This window comes from Condylura cristata, unplaced genomic scaffold, assembly GCF_000260355.1.
Source record: "Condylura cristata isolate star-nosed mole 26May11 unplaced genomic scaffold, ConCri1.0 scaffold00017, whole genome shotgun sequence".
In the NCBI taxonomy this organism is placed as follows: Eukaryota; Metazoa; Chordata; class Mammalia; order Eulipotyphla; family Talpidae; genus Condylura; species Condylura cristata.
In genome coordinates, this window is record NW_004567118.1 from 29,542,681 (window position 1) to 29,555,914 (window position 13,234).

The following is a 13,234-nucleotide window of genomic DNA, read 5'->3' on the forward strand; positions in this document are numbered from 1 at the left end:
GAGAATTGCATCGTAGGTGATTTTGTCATGTGCACATCGTAGTGTATATTGGCATAAACTAGGTGGTACAGCTGGCAACGTGTTTAGGCTGCCTGTGGGGAGCACTGACATATATGTGGTTTGTTACTGATTAAAACTTCGTTCTGTGGTTCATGATTGTATCACAATTTGTTTATCCGTTAATGTACATTTGGATTATTACTGGTTTTTGGCTTCATGAATAATGCTTCTTTAAACATGATTTATTGCTACTATGAACATACATCATCAAGTCTTTGAGTGGACATATGTTTTCTTTTCTCTTGGATAAAGTCCTACTGGTGGACTTTGCTGAGTCATATGGTAATTGTATGTTTAACTTTATAAGAAACTGTCAAACTGTTTTCCAAGGTTGTTGTAGCATTTTACTTTCCCATCAGCAATGTTCCACTCGCTCTCTAAATCCTCCCTAGCAGTCGGTATTGATGGTCTTTTAAGTTTTAGTCATTGTAGTTTTAATTTGCAGTTCCCTGGTGACTGGTGTAGTTGAACTTCTTTTCATGTGCTTATTTGCCATTCATATATCTTCCTTGACAATGTGTCTGTTAAAATATTTGACCTATTTCTTTTTTATTGAGTTGTTCATCTTTTTACTAGGGAGTTGTAAAAGTTCTTCATATACTCTGTATGCAGTTCTTCATTAAGCATATGTTTTACAAATACCTTCTCCAAGTCTGTGATTTGTCTTTATATTATCTTAACAGTGTCTTTTGGATAGTACATGTTTTAAATTTTTATCAGGTCTTATTTATCAGTTTTTTTCTTTTGTAGTTGATTTTTTTTGTCCTAGCAAAGAAAACTACCAAAGTAAAAAGACATTCTCTTATGCTTATAGTTTTAAAGTTATATTTTTGTTTATGAAAACAAAAACTAGGGTGTAGGCCAGAGTGTGTATGTGGGTGAAGAGGATTCACCAGAGACTGGGTTGGGAGCAGAACAGGCAGATCTACTTAAATACACTCCAGGAGGGGAGCACCGGGTGGACTAAGAGAGAGAGGCCTGCCATGCCATGTGGGTCACCCCTCTGGCTGGGGATCAAACTCATGCTGCAGTGGCTGTGATAGCTTCATAGTGCTGTATTTTAACCCATTGCACCACCAGGGAGGGACCTCAATTGACTATATATATGTCTTTCTGGACTCTGTTTCACTATCTATCTTGATGCCAATATCATACTACTACTACTAATCGTTACTATTTCATATATTAATATGAAATAATAGAGTAGATTAGCTTTATATTTATATTTATATTTACTTCTTTAGTAAGCCTTATATGTAACGTCCATAGTTTTCAGCTGTATAAAAACTGAATGAATTTTTCCTTTTGTACTTAAAATCATCTAGTATAAGTCTTCCAACATTGTTCTTATTTTTTCCCTGATTGGCTTGGCTATTCTATACCCTTTGACTTTTTATTTAAATTTAGAAGTCAGCTTGTCCATTTCTATAAAACATTTGTCTGGATTTTTCTTGGCATGTGTTAAGCTGTAGATCAATTTAAGGAGAACCGGCATCTTAAATCTCCTGAGTGTTCTGGTTCATGAGCATTGTATATCTTTTCATTTATTTAAGGGTCCTTTAATGTTTCTTACCATAGTTTGTAGATTTTAATGTTCAGTTGTGGTCATTTCTTGAAACTTTGAGACCCATTTTTCCTTCCCTCCCCCATTCCTCTTTATCGCTTCTTCCTTCTTTCCACTCTTTGCTCATTTACCCCTTCCTTCATTTTTGTCTTTCTTTTTCTTTTTAAAGTCATCTAGATAGTACATCTCTTGAATTCTGTGTTCATTTCATGAATACATGAAACTTAAAATACTGTTTATCTATAGCTAAATACACTTGGGGAGACTTAATGTAGAATTAGGCAGAGGTTGCAGTCAAGCCTTCTTGTATGGAGAGACAATGTAGGGTAGTAATTAAGAGCACAGCCTGTGCACCCAGACCACCTGTGTTTGCAATCCTGGCTCTACCACTACTATGTGTGTGACTTTGGGAAAGCTAATTCATTTCCTTTGGGCTACATTTTCCTCATATGTAAAGTTGTAAATGTACCAACACAATTTTTCTTGAAGGCGAAAGGTCAATATACGCAAAGTGATTAGAACAGTGTCCAGTTAGCTCTAGATTAGTATGTGATGATACTGCTGTTACTGTGCTCCACTGTTTACCAGGAGATACAGCCTTCACAACAAAAGTAAATGCAGAAGATTTCTAATTGAAGTGCAGGAACACAGAGATTAGATGGGTCAAAAAAGTCTTTAATGGCAGTTAATATTTGGGCTGACTCTTGAAAAGTGAACATAACTCACTAGGTACATAAGGAGAAAGGAACATCTTAGGCAGAGGGAAGAGCAATCTCATTTACCCATGTTTACAGAGCTCGGGTGTAGCCTTCATGGAAGAAGACAGAAGGATGTGCAGCTGGAAAGCTGGTCAGTGACTGGATTAATATGTACTCTTGTGGTTAGTGAAAGTCATACACGAAAACGCAAAATTTGTATTAAACCTGCAATCATTGAACTTTGGGGAGAGATAGTGCCAATAAAGCCAATGAGGTGTTGTTTTCTGTCTGAGCAAGACTTCAGAAGGGTGGTCAAGGGGGCAGAACCACACACTTCTATCCCTGGAGCAATAAAAGAGCTTAGATGTAGAGTTGTGAGTAAAGGCACCTGTGGGGGAAGTTGGTGAGAGAGGCAGTAACAGACAAAATGTTGACTGGGATTTTTCTTCATGCATTCAACTAGTATATGCCACACCTGCAATTTGCTGTATACCTTTAACCCTTGTAGATATTGAGGTCCCACAGTGAGCAAAGATACAAAATACCACTCTTATTATCCACTATGTATCTATTGCAGTATATATTTTTTCTGAAATATTAAAAAAAAAAACTTAGATGGGCCCTCCCTGGTGGCGCAGCAGGTTAAAGCACAGCACAAAGAAGCTTAAGCCACTCCCGCATGAGTTCGATTCCCGCCTGCCCCGGAGGTGACCACATGGCGCGGCAGACCTCTCCTGACCCGCCCGCTGCTACCCTCAGCAGTGTACTTCGTCGATCTGCCTGTTCTGTACCCCACTCTGTCTCTGGTGAATCCTCTCACCCTCCACATCTCTGGCCTGTACCCCAGTTCTGTACAAATAAATAAATAAAATCTTAAAAAAAAAACAAAAAACAAAAAAAAAACTTAGATATCATTTCACCTTTAAACATTTTCGTATGTGTCTCTAAAAACCACAACCATATCACTCATCAAACAGCACCAGATAGCAGCATATTATTTAATAGTCAGTACATATTCATATTTTCCCCAGCGTGTTAAAACACAGATTTCTTTGAATCCAGGTTCTAACAGACCACACCTTGTATTTGCTCAGGTCTTATTTCTCTGTCTGTAACAGTCTTCCATTATTCCTTTTGTATCCTTTCATCCCATTAAAATTTTTATTTAAAAATTATCAGACAGTAAACAGATATTTTTGGTGATCTTCTATTTTAACACATCGGTAGGTTCATGTGACTGCCACCACTACCAGGGTGCAGAGCAATTCCTTCGTCCCAAAGTAGATCCTGGCACTATTCCTTTTAGGTCATGTCTTTTGTGCTGTTCTGTTTGTTGGGAAATTGAATGATTTGTTCTGCAGTGTTTCCCATGCCTGGATTTGGTCAGTAATATTCTAACAGTGTGATTAGTGTATTGCCTGGACTTGGTCAGTAATATTCTAACAGTGTGGTTAGTGTGTTTCCCTCGTTTCCCATAAACTGGTAGATGGCTATAAAGGGTTGATATGATTCAGATCCTTGGTTTTTTTGGCCAGGATACTGTGTCTTTCCTATTGCATCATATGGGAAGGACTAAACTATCTAGTTGAATCACTTTTGGTGATGCTAAGATTGATCATCGAGTTTAGTTGTTATCAGCTTCATCTAGCCACTCATTATATAGTTCACCTAATGATTTTACTAGGCCATTATCTAGACCTGTTATTTCAATAGGGATTACAAAATGGTGATTTTCCCAATTTTGTCATTTCATTTGCATTTATTAGTTGTAATTCTTGTATCCTAATCTATATTCAACAAAAGATAGGGTTTCATCAGGACAAGTGGGCAGTCCCTTCTTTGAGGAGTGGGTGGACAGTGTCACCAGGTTAGCTGGCATTGATGAGAACCATTTGTAAAGACGTGGCATGGTTTCTGATCCCTTCTTCCCAGCTGGATGTCAGCTGAGTAGCAGAAATGTACCCACTCTGATGCTATCGGGTATGAGGAAAGTGTGTGAAAGACTTCCTGGAAAATTCAGCTCTGTCCTCTGAAGACTGTGGCAGACACAGGGGAGACGTGATCCTCACTCTTTCTCCTCTCATCCTTTCTCCCAGCCTGACTCTGAGGGAGTCAGAGTAAGGCAACCAGAGCAGGAGAGTGGCCGAGTGAGGGGAGAGGAGGGAGGGTCTCCAGGGGAACAGGGAGGAGGATTATTGGGGCTTCAGTGGTGGGTGTGATGTAAAAACATACACTTGTAGATGTTGGGGGACAAAATTAACAGAAAGCTACAGGTTATAATATAACCCAGAAGTGCAGATGGAAGAGCTCATGTAGTCAGTTTGAGGACAATGGAGAGTTAAATATAAACTGATTTTATGTTTGTGCTCTATTGAGTCTGACTGTTTATCACCTAACAAGCAGATTATTATCTGATTCTTTATGTATCTACAGTCTGAAATAGCCAGAGAGACAACAGGTATGTATGCCTTGTTGGGGCATGTTATGAAATTAGTGAAAAGGATCTCAAGCTTGGGAGTGATACTTTGAAACATCTGCTTTGTCAATGGGGAAGGAGATCAGTGGGAGCAGAGAGGTTAATAAAGGCCAGAAACAGTATTGGTGAGACGTGGCTGGAAAGGAATCTTTGTGCACTACTGTGGGCATAGAGACTGGCTGAGGCCCCATAGAAACCAGTATGGAGGTTTACCCAATGACCTAGCAATTCTACTCCTAGATACCTACAAGAATGCACATTTGAAGGGATAGGCCCACTCCTGTGTTCAGTGCAGCTCTATTTATAAAAGTTAAGTTATGGAGACAGCTTTCGTGGCCAAGGACAAAGGGGTGGACCAGGAAAATGTGGTCAGTGGGAAAAAAAAAATGAATTCTGGCCATTGGCGACAACATGGATAGAACTGGAAAGGATAATGCTAAATGGTTTCACTTATATGTGGAGAAACAAAATAAAGGGTCAGAAAAAACCAAACCAGTAACAACCCTTTGGCATCTTACTACGGGGGTGGCTGGGTGAGTGAGGGTCCCCAGTGAAGCAGGTGGAGGATTATTGGGGCTTTAGTAGTGTGGTGTGAAAACATACATCTGTAGAGGTTTGAAGATAAAAATTAACAGTAAGCTATAGGTTGTATTATAACCAGAGATGGGAGCGCTCATGCAGCAGATTTGAAAAGAGTTAGGATTTTATGTTTGTGCCCTATTGACTCTGCCTATATATTACCATTATCAGGTTGATTATTATCTGACTCTTTAATCCTCTACCCTTTTACCAGTTTAAACCCCATTCACCCTTCCTCCTTCCTGGCTAGTAACCAGCCAGCATTCTGTTGTGAAAATCTATGGGTATATTTTATTTTACTTTACTGTTCATCTGGTTTGTTTCTTCACATATGAGTGAAGTCACATGGTATTTGTCTTTCTCAGGCTGACTCAGTTTACATCAAAGTACTCCCTTAAGGCCCACCCACATGGTCACACTTGTCTGCCTTGATGGTAGCTGGTGGCATTCCCCTACACCACATCTTTTTTTAATCATTGCAACTATTTGTTTATAGGATATATGCACATAAGGTATTACTGTACTGGTTGTATTTGTCATATATTTTTTAAAAGATTTATTTATTTATGCATACAGAACTGGGGTACAGACCAGAGGCACAGGGGCGGTGAGAGACTTCACCAGAGACAGAGTAGGGAGCAGAACAGGCCGACTGATGAAGTACACTGCCGAGGGGAGCAGCAGGCAGGTCAGGAGAGGTCTGCCACACCTCCAGGGCCGGGAATCAAACTCATGCCTTTCAGTGCTGTGCTTTAACCTGCTGTGCCACCAGGGAGGGCACTGTTATATGTTTTTTAATTAGATAATGTATCTAAAGCAAAATAACACAGACATAAGCAAACTTAAAAACATAAAGAATCAGGAGACAGGTGTATGATAAGGCAAGTGATCCATTGAGAACTCAAGCCATTTGGGGAGCAAGGGGGTACATATTTAAGTCACACTAGATTTGTGGTTTTTCTTACATTTTTCCTTCCCTTGTCTCTAAGAAACCTTGCATTTATGGCCCTCCCTAGTGGCCCAATGAATCTAATATCATACCTCTTGAAAATGATACAGTAAAGGCATTCTTATTGTAGATAAATTTAAAACATAACACTGCACTGATATTTTGAAGATTTATTTGTTTATTAAAGATTCATTTTATTTATTTATATATACAAGAGCTGGGGTGTAGGCGAGTGGTGGGGACGATGTGGTAAGAAGATGCCCAGAGACAGAGTGGGGAGCAGAAAAGGTGCAGATACATTGCTGAGGGGAGCAGTGGGCGGACAGGAGAGGTCTGCTGTGCCATGCGGGTCAGCTCCCTGGCTGGGGATTCAACTCAATCTGTAGTGGCTGCAGATTGCTTCATAGTGCTGTGCTGTAACTCCTTTCACTACCAGGGAGGCCCGAGATTTAAATACTTACTCCTATTTATCTTAATTTTGTGATCAAATGATTAAGTTTTATCTTTGGATGCTCAGTGTAACCCTGATCAATAGATACGTGTATGCTGCTATCAGCAGAGGCCAAGGAAATGGTTTTAGGTTGCTAATTCAATGGGCAACGTTCAGCTTCTGTTAGAGAAATGTTATAAATCTGAGCCTATCGCTAACTTTTGAAACTAGGAAATCAAGTAGGGGATGTTTTAGGATTGTGTACTATGATTTAATGTGTAGTGTTCAATACAACATCCCAAAATATAAATTTAGAGAGACTTAAGAGGGGTGATAATTAAAAAAGGATGCTACTGACATGGAATATTTATAATAAAAAATATGCAGGGAATTCACCAGAAGAATAAAGTGCTCTGTCATTTATTAAAAGGTTAGCACTGGTGTATTAAATACCACATCTTCCTTATCCACTCATCCATCTATGGGCACTTAGGTTATTTCCTGTTTGGTTCTTGTGAATAATGCTGCAATAAGTACTGAAGGCTCTAGAAGAGATGAGCTTCTCCAGGGTTGCTTATGAAGATGACTAGGGGCAGAACCTGGTGTCACTGGCTGTGCCTCCTTGCAGGACTTACAAGTAAATAGCCAGGACGTTTGTTGCTCCCAGGCCCTGTCCAGCCTCATCTGCCCCAAAGGGAGAGTCAAGAATACTTGATCAAATCAAGTCTGTGCCTTCTCAACTGTTTTCTTTCTCTAACCTTAGTTCCATGAGGCTTAGGGGCTCTCAGTGTCAAGAATCACTCATCTATTGCTTTAGTCCCATCCACGGGTTTCTAGGAATTTCACTTCTTTCTGTTTACAACAGGGAAAGGAGCCAGACTCACACCTTTGCCCCAATATAATTATTGTAGAAGAACAGCCGCTTGAGCAGTTTTCTATCTTCAGGCAATATGGAGACATACTCACTGTTACACCCCGCCCCTGCCCTCCTCCATCGCTGCAGAATGTGGGTGCAGAACTAGGAATCTGGAAACCTCTGAGTAAAACAAAACGTTAAAACCAAGCCAAGGTTCTGGGCCCTCCCTGGTTGCGCAGTGGGTTAAAGCACAGCACTAAGAAGCTAAAACCACTTCAGCATGCATTCAATCCATGCCCCGGAGGTGACCACCTGGCGCAACAGACCTCTCCTGACCCGCCTGCTGCTCCCCTCAGCAGTGTACTTCGTTGATCTGCCTGTTCTGCTCCCTGCTCTGTCTCTGGTGACTCCTCACCGCCCCTGCACCTCTGGCCTGTACTCCAGTTCTGTATGCACAAATAAATAAATCTTAAAAAAAAAAAAACCCAAACTAAGCCAAGGTTCACTAAGATAACACAAAACAGGCCAAATGGCCCCAAAAGTAGCAAACAGAAAGAGCTTAGTTGTATATTACCAATGGTGAAAAGGAGCTTAGGTGCTATCCAGGTAAGCTTGTAACTCCTTGTAAGCTTGTAACCATTAATGAGTTAAGGGGAAGGCACTGGTCACTGAGGTATAAAAACTAAAAGAAAATGCACTTTCTGTGCTGGCCTGTGGGCTAGTGCCCCAAATTAAGACCGCCAGTAAAATCTCTGCTGTATTCCTTGTCTCTGTGTCCATTCTTTGAATTTGGGTTGCTGAGTGTATTTCATTCTAAGGAATTTTAGAGTCTCAGGGGCGGCGGGAGGCTTCGCCAAGACAGAGCGGGGAGCAGAACAGGCAGATCGACGAAGTACACTGCTGAGGGAAGCAGCGGGCGGGTCAGGAGAGGTCTGCCGTGCCATGTGGTCACCTCTGGGGCAGGGGGGAGTCGAACTCATGCGAAAGTGTCTTTAGCTTCTCAGTGCTGTGCTTTAACCCGCTGCGCCACCAGAGAGGGCCCTAGCCTTTTTTTTTTTTTTAAGATTTATTTATTCATACAGAACTGGGGTACAGGCCAGAGATGTGGAGGGTGAGAGGATTCACCAGAGACAGAGCAGGGAGCAGAACAGGCAGATCGTCGAAGTACACTGCTGAGGGGAGCAGCGGGGGATCAGGAGAGGTCTGTTGCGCCAGGTGGTCACCTCAGGGGCAGGCGGGAATCGAACTCATGCGGAAGTGGCTTAAGCTTCTTAGTGCAGAGCGTTAACCCGCTGCACTACCAGCAAGGGCCCGGAATTTTTTTATTGGTTTACAATGCTGTGTATGTTTTACGAGTTTGTGCCTCTTCAAATGTATATTATCACACCACAGCTGCCACCAGAGCGCCAGGAACTGTCCACCACAGTCCAAACATTTCTAGGAATTGCCCAGCTCAGACAGATCAGAGGATGTCCAGTGCCCCTGAACAGCCTCCTCCCCACTCCCATGCTCTTCTGTGCCTGTTTTCCAGGTACAACCCTATCCCTATGCTTGGGTTCTGTGAGAAACCTTAAGCTGCTTCACAGTAAATTTCCTTTACAGATTTCAGCTGGCTTGAGTGGGTTTCCTTTATTGCCACTCAAAGCACACCCACCCATAAATTCTCAGAAGAGATGAGCTGTTTAAATTCCTTTATATTAATGTAGAGACTTCTAGACATTTTTCTTAATACTGCAGTAACTTCCTCCTGAAGAAAAAGATGGATGCTAATTCGCTGTACATATTAAACAAGTTACTACAAAATTTAACTTGTGAAAGATAGATGTTGCAATACAGGAGGAACTTCATGTTTGCAGAATTCTTGAACTCTTTGACCTTAAGTCCTATTCAGCAATGCTTAACTTACATTTTATTGTTGCTCTCCCATAATAAGAGGGTGTTGTCCTTGCAGCGTCCCCTCTAAGGGGGTAAATAGGTGTTCTCATCACTGTTTATCTTCTCTGCTCCCCACTGAAGCATTTCCTCCTTGTTCACCTGCAGCCTGAGGGGGATCTGTGAGACAGCTGAGCATCAAAATCACTTAGAGGGTTGAAAAAAGGAGAAAGATGCAAATTAACAGCAGAGGATTAAAAATTTTTGGATAATGTTCGAATAACTTTTGCTTCTGATTTGGCTTGACGACACAGGGGAGAAGAGCAGAGAGAATGCCTTTGAGCTGTCTTTGTCCCTTTTAGTCCTATAATTTAGATCCCGCTAAGAGAGTCCTAGTTTTTGGCAGTCTCAAAAGAAACGGGTTGGGGTTGGCTGTGGGACTCTCCTTTTGGGGGCTTGCTGAGGCAAGAAGATAGACTTCAAAGGATGGAGAGAGGGGTCCTGCTGGTCCCTTGTCTCCCTCTTGTGTTCCTGCAGGGGGCAGGCAGTGGCATTCCCTCCCTTGAGCCCGTGGCTGCTTGGAAGTACCTTTGGGAGAAGCCCAACAGCCCTCTGCTTTTGTTCTTTGTCTATTTTTGACATTCTTGTCTACTGCATCGGGTGTTAAGATCTTTATGATAATGCCTCGGGGTAGAATGAATCCACAAAATTCCTTTCCTTTTCATCTAGTGAAAGGTGGCGTCTATGTCCTCCCCTTGCTCTCGTCGCAAAGCTAGCAGAACTCTTGTAACCAGTAGAGTGATGGCAATGATGTGTGAGTTCTGAGGTTAGAAAAGATGCTGCGATTTCCACCTTGTCTGTTGAACACTCGTGTTTTGGAGCCCTGAACTGCAAGGTAAGAAGTCTGAGACCAGGCCATACAGCGAGGCTACGTGTAGGTGAGCAAAGTTCTGAGCAGACAGACATCAGGCGCCAGACGTGGGTGTGAAGGTGTCTCCACGAGTCCCCGCCAGAAGCAGTGGGGTTTCTAGGCACAACACCTCCCCAGCGTGGGTCCCCAGCATGGGTCCAGGCGTCATTAGAGCAGAAGGCGGCCTTTTTTGCTGCTCCTTGTCTGAATTACAGACCCACAGAATCTGGGAGCAAAAGTAGAATGTTTGCTTTAAGTCTTCTGTTTGGGTTAGTTGTTATGTAGCTATAGTCATGGGAACACACTCCCAAACTGAGCACTCTCATCCTCAGCTGAACGCTTGGAGGGTCGTAGTCGAGAACGCATGGACTGTGTGGGCAGGCTGGCTCCCGAGAAAAGAAAACGGGGAGTCAGGTCAAACATTTCCATCCTATGCTTCGCTTTTGTGACCAACAAGACTTGTCCTTCCATTGCCCCTGAGACTGGAAACTTACACTGATGTAGCTTTCTCCTCATCAAAAAGACACCAGAAGAGGGGGACAATTGTTTTGAATTGTTCTTCTGCATCCTCCCATCCCCAAGGATTTCGGTTTACTCTTTTGTCTCCTTTTATTTTGCTACAATGTAATAATATACATTATAGTAAAATTAAAATAAAAGACAAGCTCTAATAAATTTATATATGTAGTTATATGTAATATATGTAGTAAGAATAAACTTCATTGTTCCTGTTGTCTTATTCTCTTTCATTTTAGGGCTTCTTTTCAAATGTTTTGTGTCTTTTGCTTGTCACTTCACATCAGTGTGGCAGTAAGTGCTGAGAGGAGCTGCAGGTACATGGGTGGGGCGTGGCTTTGTGCATCTTCTACAGGGAAGCAGGAGGTAAAATGGCTGTGTGACTGGGTGCACTCCCTAATGTTAGAATGAGGGGGGCTTGCCCCTGGAAGATTCTGCAGAGAAGAACTGCTTATCTCCTGTGTTGGTAGTATAAACAGCTAGCAACTTGAGGAGTAGACTGTGGGAGGACTGAAGTCCCCACTATGTAATGTTGGCCTTCACTTCATCTCCCTGTTTCAGTCCCAGACCTCATTATGCTCCCTTTGCCTGCCTTGATCCCCCAGAACATCACACTTCTTCAAAGGATAAACCTCCCACCTCTCTCAGGGGAGAAGGGTACTGGTCTGCGTATGCAGGATTTGGTGGGGTCTGATTCTCCAATAATACACTTTCAAGCACCCCCTCAACTTTAGCTTTATTTTTCTTTTTTAAAAAATTTTTACTTATTTTTGTGTAGAGCTGGGGTGTTGGTAAGAGGTACAGGAGCGAGGGATTCACCAGAGACAGAGTGGGGAACACAATATACAGATGGACTGAAATACACTGCTGAGGGGAGCAGTGGGGAGACAGGAGAGGTCTGCTGCGCATGTGGGTCAGCTCCCTGGCTGGGGATCAGATTCAGGCCGTAGAGGTGACAGTACTGAGACTTAAGCCCTGGGCCACCAGGGAGGCCCTTTAGCTTAATTTTTTACCCATAACTTCTGTGGTTCTTTGGTTCACCAAAGATTGTGTCTTTCCAGATCCCATGGGGTTTCATTGGTTCTCTTCCCATTGGGAATACCCCCAAATGTTACCCCTCTCCAGGGTTAGGAAGATTAAATTGCAGAAGGTTACAGGTCCAGTCATAGAACTCAAATTCAAACACAGGTCTGTCCATCTTTAAGTGTCTATATTTCTTATATATATGTTATATAATAGTTTATTTTTACATCACTTTGTGCATTTTTCCATCTCATTTTCAATTAAATGTCTATATTTCTTAATTTATTTTGTAAGGCTTGATAAATCCAAGAATATAGAATACCAGAAAATCAATTTCAGAACAGTGCAGTATTACTATATAGTAATACTATATTTTAATATATAAAATATTAACAAATTAAATCCAGTACAACACTGAAAAATCTATACATGATAGACGACTCAATAAAGAAATACAAATCATTTTAGGTTGCTAGCTTCTGATTTAAATTTTTTCCCCCACCAACCTTTGCTCTCAATTTTTTTGGCACATTGGGTGGTGGGTGAGTGGTTGAAACTTGGAAATTCCGCAACAACAAAAAAGAGATCTTAACCCTTTACACACAAGGAGAGAGAATACACACATATTAAGATCATATGTAAGGGATGGGTAATCAGACTTGGCTTTTCAGTCTTCAACAAACAACACTGGAAACAGAAGACAGCACAACAATACCTTCAAATTTCAGAAGAAAAATGATTTCTGACCTAGAGTTCTGTGCTCAGCTGAATTATCCATCAAGTATGAGTGTACGTGAAGACATTTCAGACATGCAAGGCTTCAAAGACTTAAACACCCATGTCTCTTGTCTCAGAGGCTGCTGGAGGCTGGGCTTCCTGAACAAGAGAATAAATCTAGAAGCAGAAGGCATCGGATCCAACAGAGGAATCTGACATGAGAAAGGTGAAAGGAGACTTCAGGGTCAGGAAGATGGGAGACTCCAGGAAGTTAGGCACCAAGAAAAACTTAAGGATGACCAATACCGCCTATTGTTAAGGGGGAAATCCATGTTGCCCTACTAAGGATTTGTGCCACCTGTATGTATAAAAGCAAAATAATCATACTCTAGTACACCCAAAGATTGTTAATCGATGGGAGATTCAAAGACAATAAAGAGAGGAGGAAGAAGAGTAGGGGAGGGAAGAGTTTCAAAGCACCTAACCAAACTAAAATTAACCATGCCCCATTTCCAGCCAAATAGGTGGGCCTGAAGCAGAGCAGCAAAGGCCTGGAACAAGCCCAAGGCAAGCTCCCTGGAGGA